At 38.0% G+C, this 8,892-nt stretch overlaps 1 long non-coding RNA gene across 1 annotated transcript; it reads left to right on the top strand.

The window, feature by feature from the left end:
- Positions 1-587: 587 nt before the first annotated feature.
- LOC116408677 lies at positions 588-1,328 on the top strand. Its single transcript, XR_004221144.1, has 2 exons — positions 588-682; positions 1,210-1,328. It is a non-coding gene; the product is annotated as an uncharacterized LOC116408677 (long non-coding RNA).
- The last annotated feature ends 7,564 nt before the right edge of the window (positions 1,329-8,892 follow it).

Raw genomic sequence — 8,892 nt, forward strand, 5'->3', positions numbered from 1 at the left:
GTGCACGTTCACGTTACTTTCCAGGCACCACCTGCTGTCTAAAAACAGAATAACAGCCTAAGAAGGCTTTTTTTCCCCTGACACAGCAGGGAGATGGCACGAGATAACACAACAGGATAGCCTGTGTTATCTTGTAACTAGTTAAGTTTTGCGCTTCATCTGTACTTTCCCAGTAGAAGAAGACTATAAAACAGATATGAGCATTAAACACATTAATGATAAATGATAATGCGTTTTTGCTATCTGGTTTTGCTTACATGCCAAGTGTGTTTAAAAACATCTGTTTGGTTTTTTTATTAGTAGCTCTTAGAATAAGATCCAGAATTTTGCCTCAGAATGGGTGAGGCTGGTGCTGAAATAGTTAAAGAGCACCCCTTCTTTAGAGTAGGTTTCCAATCTATTCATTTTGATTTGCAGACTGAAAAGCACTAACCTGCTTTATTTATTGATACATTTTTAATGTTTTGTAGAACTTCATGTTTACTTTTCCATGCATTCTAATTTTTAATGCATTATAATTCCTTCTTCTGGCAATTCTAGTTTTTGGAACAAATACTCATTGTGAAATATCACCTATCTTTCAGGATATAGACTGGGAACAACTTTTACATAGATGAATAAGGGGACCCTGTGATCTGGGTTTCCCTTAAGTGACAAACGGCAAATATGATCTGGTACCAAGGTAAGAAACAAACAATTTATTTTTACTTTGGCATCACCTTACATTTCTTTTATTTGCTTCCTGGGTAGGTTGCAGTTGCCCCCCCCCTCCCCCCCAAAGTATGAAAAGTAGGTTCAAAAGTTTCAAAAGTAGGAGTTCCCTCCTGCCCAACTAAAGTGGTTGCCAGTGTTTTATTGATATGCCTGACAAGGGTTCCCCTTTAACTAAGAGTAAAGGACACTAAAAGACACAAACACTTAAATACTGTATATATGTAAATTCAGTATATAAGTACACTGTTATTAAATTAAAATTGTTAATGGATTTGTAATGTGTTTGTGCTACTAAATATGGAACTCTCACTGTTGGGGGACATTAAGCCCCCTCTATATACAGTATTATACTCTATACAGTATATTAAATATAAAGTATATAATAAAATCACCTACAATATTGAAGAACTCATTAGGCTGCTTTTTTATTTATAATCAGTTCATAAGTTCAGCTTCCCATTAAGATACAACCCCTTCTGTGATTATGTTTTTCAGATGTAAGACAGAGTGGCGTTGGTGAAAGGGATGAATATCATGGATCATTTCATACATAACTTGTTAGTTATGTTTATTTTATGTATAAAATAATACAAATTAAAAATACTGTTTCTCAAGAATATCATTTGTGTATTTATTAAGGATTTGATGTGGAGACACTGGCATCGGTTATTGGCCAATGGGAAGTCAGAGAGTAACAATAATGGAATGATGTTCCATGTTTGCTTGTTGCTATGGATTCCTGTCGTAGGGACTGCATATGGGCTGATAATAAATGATTATAACGGGGAAACACAGAGGGGCTAATATATTTGCACAGACTGACAGAGAGGAGAGCCCAGATGCTACAATGCAGTACAAAGGGAGTGCAAGAAATGGGGTTTGTAATGGAGACCATAGGATTTTCAACAATTGAAATACTCATTTCCCATTTTATCATTGGGCCCAGAGCAAATATAACAGAAATGTACTCTTGGTGGCAGTGTCAGCTCGCTGGAGAGTTACACACACTATTTTCATGAGTGACTTTCACTGGTTGCTCATGAAAGTCTGAGCCCTAATGTCTACCATTGTACTGGGAATCTTGGTGGTGCAACCTGCTGTCATGGAAGTCTCCCTGCCTTGTGCCTAGAGGCCGGCCTGGTACAGTTAGTGGTGCCATCTGTTTTGACACAGACAGTGTTTTTCTTAGGCCTTTTCAGGTCTAAACTGTATGTTCAGTTTTCAGCCTTTGTAAAACCTGAACAATAATCTGACCAATAAATGACAAATATTTATATATTAATTTACTCACTGTGATTGTTTCTATCAACATAGCTTAGTCTTCATCAAGTATAGTTAATTTCATATTACTATAGAAAGGAAAATGAAAAATGTGGAATTGTTTTCCTTAATTAGTATTGCTGCATTTCTAAGCTTTTTGGATAACTAGTTTCTGTATAATAGAGCCCATACTTTTAAATAAAAGATCTGAATTCGGTCTCTCAAAACAACAAGTGCTTCTATTCAGGAAGAAGAACTTCATTCAAGCCGACAGCTGTTGATCATGATCAATGGATCTCACACTAAACATAAAAGCCATTCAGATCATTAGTCATTTCTGCGCCACATTAACGGAACAGTAACACCAAAAAATGAAAGAGCTTTAAAGTAATAAAAATATAATGCACTGTTGCCCTGCACTGGTAAAACTGGTGTGTTTGCTACAGTAACACTACTATAATTTATATGATAAGCTGCTGTGTAGCCACGGGGGCAGCTGGAAAAAAGGTTAGATAGCAGATAACAGATAAGTTCTGTAGAATACAATAGTGTTTTATCTGTTATCTGCTATGTGCCTGTGCCTTTTCTCCTTTGAATGGCTGCCTCCATGGCTACATAGCAGCTTATTTATATAAATTATAGTAGACTTTCTGAAGTAAACACACAACTTTTACCAGTGCAGGGCAGCAGCACATTATATTTTAGTTACTTTTATACACTTTCATTTTTTGGTGTTACTGTTCCTTTAAAGGAGAAGGAAAGTTACAATCACTTAGGGGTGCCAAAATGTTAGGAAGAACGAAGGTAGTCGGAAGAGGATTCCCCAGCCCCGTGGAGTTTTCTGTTAAAGGGTATAGGGAAAGTGACTACAATCACTGGGGGGGGGTGCCAAAGTGATGATAACATTCCTTCTCTTTTAATGGCCAGGTTTTAGATTTTACATTTTCTTTCCACCTCCTATGCCACCTTTCTTACTCGTGAGCCACAGTCAAATGTAAACGACTTGGAGAGCAACACAAGCACCAAATAAGTTCATGGAGGTGCCAAAGAAGGTCTGAGATTGGCTATTAGGGGCCTCTATGCTTTATTTGGTAGTAAATCTTGTTTTTATTCAACCAAAACTTGCCTCGAAACCAGAAATTCAAAAATAAGCACCTGAGGCCACTGGGAGCAACATCCCAAGGGTCGGCAAGCAATATGTATGCTCACGAGCCACTGGTTGGGGATCACTGTCATATAGGATCTGGGGGTTCTTCATTAAATGGCTGTTATACCCATGCCATGGAAAAAATATGTTACCAATTTACGAAACGAGAAATCCACGAAACAGTGAAACGTGTCCAGCGCGTGCCTTTTTTGTCACATGTAATTTTCTTTAACGCGACCACACCCATTTTGACGTGACCATGCCCATTTTGACACAACAGCACCTATTTTGACGCGGATGCGCCCAATTAGAAGTGACTTTTTGCTGACGCACAACTGAAGTTTCGTGAAACAATTTGCCAATGGCAAATTTTGGAAATTCACTGCGAATACATGCCTGCCGAAAAAATTTGCTCATCGCTAGTATTTAACTATCTTTGAGCATTTAGGCTCTTCAGAGTTGACACCAAACAGCTGCCAAATGTGCCTAAACTAAGGATGCACTGAATCCAGGATTTGTTTCGGGATTTGGCAAAGATTCAGCCTTTTTCAGCTGGATTCAGATTCTATCAATTCCACCAGAACCAAATCCTTAACCCCAGTTCTAGTAATTTAGCTACTGACGCATGGGTCACTCGGGAGGAAATTCAAAAGAGACTTGAACATGTAAAGGTAAACAAAGGTCCAGGGCCGGATGGGATTCATCCCAGGGTATTAAATGAGCTGAGCGCTGTGATTGCCAAACCTCTTCACTTAATTTTTCAGGATTCATTGAGGTCTGGCATGGTGCCAAGAGACTGGCGGATTGCTAATGTGGTGCCGTTATTTAAAAAGGGATCCCGTTCTCAGCCTGAAAACTATAGGCCTGTTAGTCTGACATCAGTAGTAGGAAAACTTTTGGAAGGGGTAATAAGGGATAGGGTACTCGAATACATTGCAGTTCACAATACTATTAGTTTGTGCCAGCATGGTTTTATGCGTAACAGATCTTGCCAGACTAATTTAGTCGCCTTTTATGAGGAGGTGAGTAGGAACCTTGATGCTGGAATGGCAGTTGATGTCATCTACTTGGACTTTGCTAAAGCGTTTGATACAGTACCTCACAGAAGGTTAATGATCAAATTAAGGAATATTGGCCTAGAACATAATATTTGTAATTGGATAGAGAACTGGCTGAAGGATAGAGTACAAAGAGTGGTGGTAAATGGAACATTTTCTAATTGGACCAGTGTGGTTAGTGGAGTACCGCAGGGGTCAGTCCTTGGGCCTTTGCTGTTTAACTTGTTTATTAATGACCTGGAGGTGGGCATAGACAGTATTGTTTCTATTTTTGCTGATGACACTAAATTGTGCAAAACTATAAGTTCCATGCAGGATGCTGCCGCTTTGCAGAGCGATTTGACAAAATTAGATAACTGGGCAGCAAACTGGAAAATGAGGTTCAATGTTGATAAGTGCAAAGTTATGCACTTTGGTAGAAATAATATAAACGCAAACTATCTACTGAATGGTAGTGTGTTGGGGGTATCCTTAATGGAGAAGGATCTAGGGGTTTTTGTTGATAACAAGTTGTCTAATTCCAGGCAGTGTCATTCTGTGGCTACTAAAGCAAATAAAGTGCTGTCTTGTATAAAAAAGGGCATTGACTCAAGGGATGAGAACATAATTTTGCCCCTTTATAGGTCCCTGGTAAGGCCTCACCTTGAGTATGCAGTGCAGTTTTGGGCTCCAGTCCTTAAGAAGGATATTAATGAGCTGGAGAGAGTGCAGAGATGTGCAACTAAACTGGTTAAGGGGATGGAAGATTTAAACTATGAGGTGAGACTGTCGAGGTTGGGGTTGTTTTCTCTGGAAAAGAGGCGCTTGCGAGGGGACATGATTACTCTGTACAAGTACATTAGAGGGGATTATAGGCAGTTGGGGGATGTTCTTTTTTCCCATAAAAACAATCAGCGCACCAGAGGTCACCCCTTTAGATTAGAGGAAAGGAGTTTCCATTTGAAGCAGCGTAGGTGGTTTTTCACGGTGAGGGCAGTGAGGTTATGGAATGCCCTTCCTAGTGATGTGGTAATGGCAGATTCTGTTAATGCCTTTAAGAGGGGCCTGGATGAGTTCTTGATCAATCAGAATATCCAAGGCTATTGTGATACTAATACCTACAGTTAGTACTAGTGGTTGTATTTATAGTTTATGTATGTGAGTGTATAGATTGGTAGGTGTGGGTTAGGTGTGCTGGGTTTACTTGGATGGGTTGAACTTGATGGACACAGGTCTTTTTTCAACCCTATGTAACTATGTAACTATGTAACTATGTAACCATGTGACTTTTTGTCACATAAACATGATCCCAAGCTGTGTGAATGGTTCTCTTTAACCCTTCCGTATCCTAATTGGCATATTCCAAAACTGAATAACCCATAACCAGAAGATCTAAGACGCTGGAACTAAAGGGGCTAATATGCACTTTGCACTGTATTTATAGAAGAAATATTCACTAATTATTTTACCTAGTGGAAGTTTAGCATATAGACATCCTAAAGCCTCTTCTTTCTCAAAATGAAATTAAAACGGAAGGCATCGAAGCAGAAGTTCCTTAATTAGTTTTGTTTCAGTGCAGTCAATTCCCATTAAACCCCCACATTCTTGAAGTGCAGTCATAAACTCAGACAAATGTCTGAGGCTGGAGCACAGGGAATCATGAATAGGCAGAAGCACAAAACTAGCTTTCAACAATCCTTAAAAAAATGGCATTCTAGCGGGTTACAGGTGTATGGGCCCAGGTGCAAATATGCAGCCGTCTAGAGAGATCAGAGAAACAGGATTTCCAATCTGCCTCTCTAATTCATCACGTTTCTCATTAGCTAGGAGGTATTTGAAATATTCCTCTTTCAGATATAGAAAGGGCCAGCCAGCAGTCCGTTTCTAAAAACTGGTGTAAAATCCGGAAAAATATAAAAGCAAGGTGGGAATACAAAACAGTCCCAACTTAAAATGACAATATATAAAAGTGAGGTTTCATTGTCTTTGTAGATGTAATTGCTATTGAGTAGTATCAGTCTGGCTGTTTATATTCTCTGCAATCCTGGCTCTGATGAAAATAGTGCAGCAGAATTGAGATGATTGGCGCCACGTTCAGACCTGATTGGCAGGATTGAGGTCGGCTACACTGCGATAATAAAAAGGGGTAAACAAAAGGCACAGACAAATAATACTTTTAATAGCAGAGTAACAAGTCGGCACCAGGCCCTCCAGCAAAGAAAAAATACTGCACACAGCCAGTGGGCAAAATCTCTACACAGGTAGGGGATTCCTTATCAGGAAACCCACCCTCTGAGAATTAATAGAAGCCCTTCTCCCATAAAGTCTATTTCAATCATATACTTCAAATTTTTGTTAAAAATGATTTACATTTTCTCTATAATAATAAATCCGTACCTTGTACTTGATATGATTATTCCTTATTGAAGGCAAAACAATCCTATTGGGTTTATTTAATGTTTAAATTATTTTTAAGGTATGGTGATCCAAATTATGGAAAGATCCCTTATCCAGCAAAACCCAGGCCCCTGTATAGTAGATCCACACACCAGAATCAACTACATATACAGCAGACCACACAGTTTTGGGGGGGCCCAAACGTCGCCAAAAAACAGAGGCGTGGCACAAGGAGGGACTGTTTGCACTGGGCTCCTTCAAACTTTTCTTGCAGGTGACCTGGCATTTGCAGGTTATGCTACATCCTTGGTAATTCTTTTCAATAAATAAATAGCAAAGGAAAGCTAATGGGTGTAAAATAATGTTAATCTTCACAATTACTACATCCAACTTGCATTTTAAAATTGTGGCCTATTTAAAAAAGGATGTAAAATATTTAACATCTTAAATATTAAGTGAAGGTAGTAAATATTGCTGTTTTATGCCATTATTATACTCCACTCTAGATTGCTGTGGGCAGGCTTCAAAGACTTGGGCCTAGGGCCTGGACAAAATCTAGGGCTCCACTGCGGACAAAATGAAAAGCAGGTCATGAGATTTGTTAGCTTATCAAGATATTAAAATATGCACTGAATGTGAAATTGTATTTGCATCAGATAAACTAATTATACTGATCAACAGGATTAACTATCAAACTACATTGCACTTTTTCAATCACTTACTAGCTATAGTAGTAGTAGCACTGTAGTAAGGCTTCCTGATCGATGCTCCCAAATCATGGGACTGGAACCCGTAAGTAGGTGTGTTGAAGGCAAACTTTGCTGGCTTCATTTGTAATGGAGTTATAGGTGCAGTAGCTATTCTAGGGCCACATCAGTAGTGCAGAGAGCGCTAATGCTAAGTTGAAAAAACAAAAATTGGGCTCTTATAGTTACCAAAGGCGACTTTCTGCTGCCCCTGGTAACTGGCCGCTCACTGCCGCCTTGCCTCGTGGCAGGTGCGACCCTGTATAGGAGTATACATATTCCAATTACCTTTATGTATTTGTAACACTGTTTTGAGCTAAGAGGGACCAGGACAACTTTTGCACAAAAAATGGGTGTTACACCCAAAATGTATCTTGTTTATGATTAATAAGTAAGTATCTTGTTTATGATTAATAAGTCGTACAAACTCTTAAACTATGACAACATTCAAAATCTGAGTAGAATATCAATTTCCAATGAACTACTGAAAGTAGAGAAAGGGTTCCCAGCATGAAGGAATATATGGCTGAAATAAGGTAAGTGCTTATTTATAGGGAATATATCTCAGCCAATTTCCTTATATCTGTAACATTGCTTTGAGTTAAGAAGATCCAGAAAAGGGACACTGCATCCTAAATGGCTGATTTGAAGTTTTAGGACAATCTCAGCAGACACAACATACACAGTGAGCAGAAAATGGATAACGTCCAGTCAAAAACAATGTCTCTTTATTATTTCTTTAATTCATACAACAGTTTAATATACATTTAACATGCCCTATACAAATCAGATGTGATTTCAACGCTATTAACATTTATTCCAGTTGTCAAATAAAAAAGTTATTGTGCAAATATTGAAAGCTCTGAGAAAATTCAGATACACCATGCAACTGAAAGGTATTACAGGGCCTGTCCTATCTTACATATATTGGTAACAGGGCTGTGAGCGGGACATCTGGACCAGCCAGTGCATTGTTGTATTGTCTAAAATATCTACTTTTATGGGTAATATTATATAAATTAATATATTCATTTCTGTAGTCATCCTATCAAGCATTCTGAAAGAAAAAAAACAACATACAATTCATGTAAACAATTAATATTTGGTTTTATCCTTGAATAGTGTAAAGTCATGATAAAGTGTAAAATCAGCATTCGCTGTTATAAATGATACAAAAATTGCACATAGTCTACAGCTAATATCACATACAGTATGTGTAACTGGGTTTCTATGCACAAATAAATATATTATTTCATTTAGCAATTCATAGTTATTATAAATTATTATGGTTCTGCACTACAGTATTTATCCTTATAGTAGGGATATCTGTTATAATTCACTAGCAATGCTAATGGTGTATGCATGCTTTAACTTGTATAATAAATATTCTGCTAGTATTAGCACATTTTTGGTAGCTACAATGTATATGTAAACAGAAAAATTCAATTCATTTTCAATGATTTTCGAGGCTTTACAAATACAAGCTTTATCAGATGTGGATTTGACATTCATAGTCTTAGGGGCTGATTTACTAAGACACGATTTCGAATCCGAATTGGAAAAATTCCGATTGGAAACGAACATTTTGCGA

This window comes from Xenopus tropicalis, chromosome 2, assembly GCF_000004195.4.
Source record: "Xenopus tropicalis strain Nigerian chromosome 2, UCB_Xtro_10.0, whole genome shotgun sequence".
Taxonomy (NCBI): domain Eukaryota; kingdom Metazoa; phylum Chordata; class Amphibia; order Anura; family Pipidae; genus Xenopus; species Xenopus tropicalis.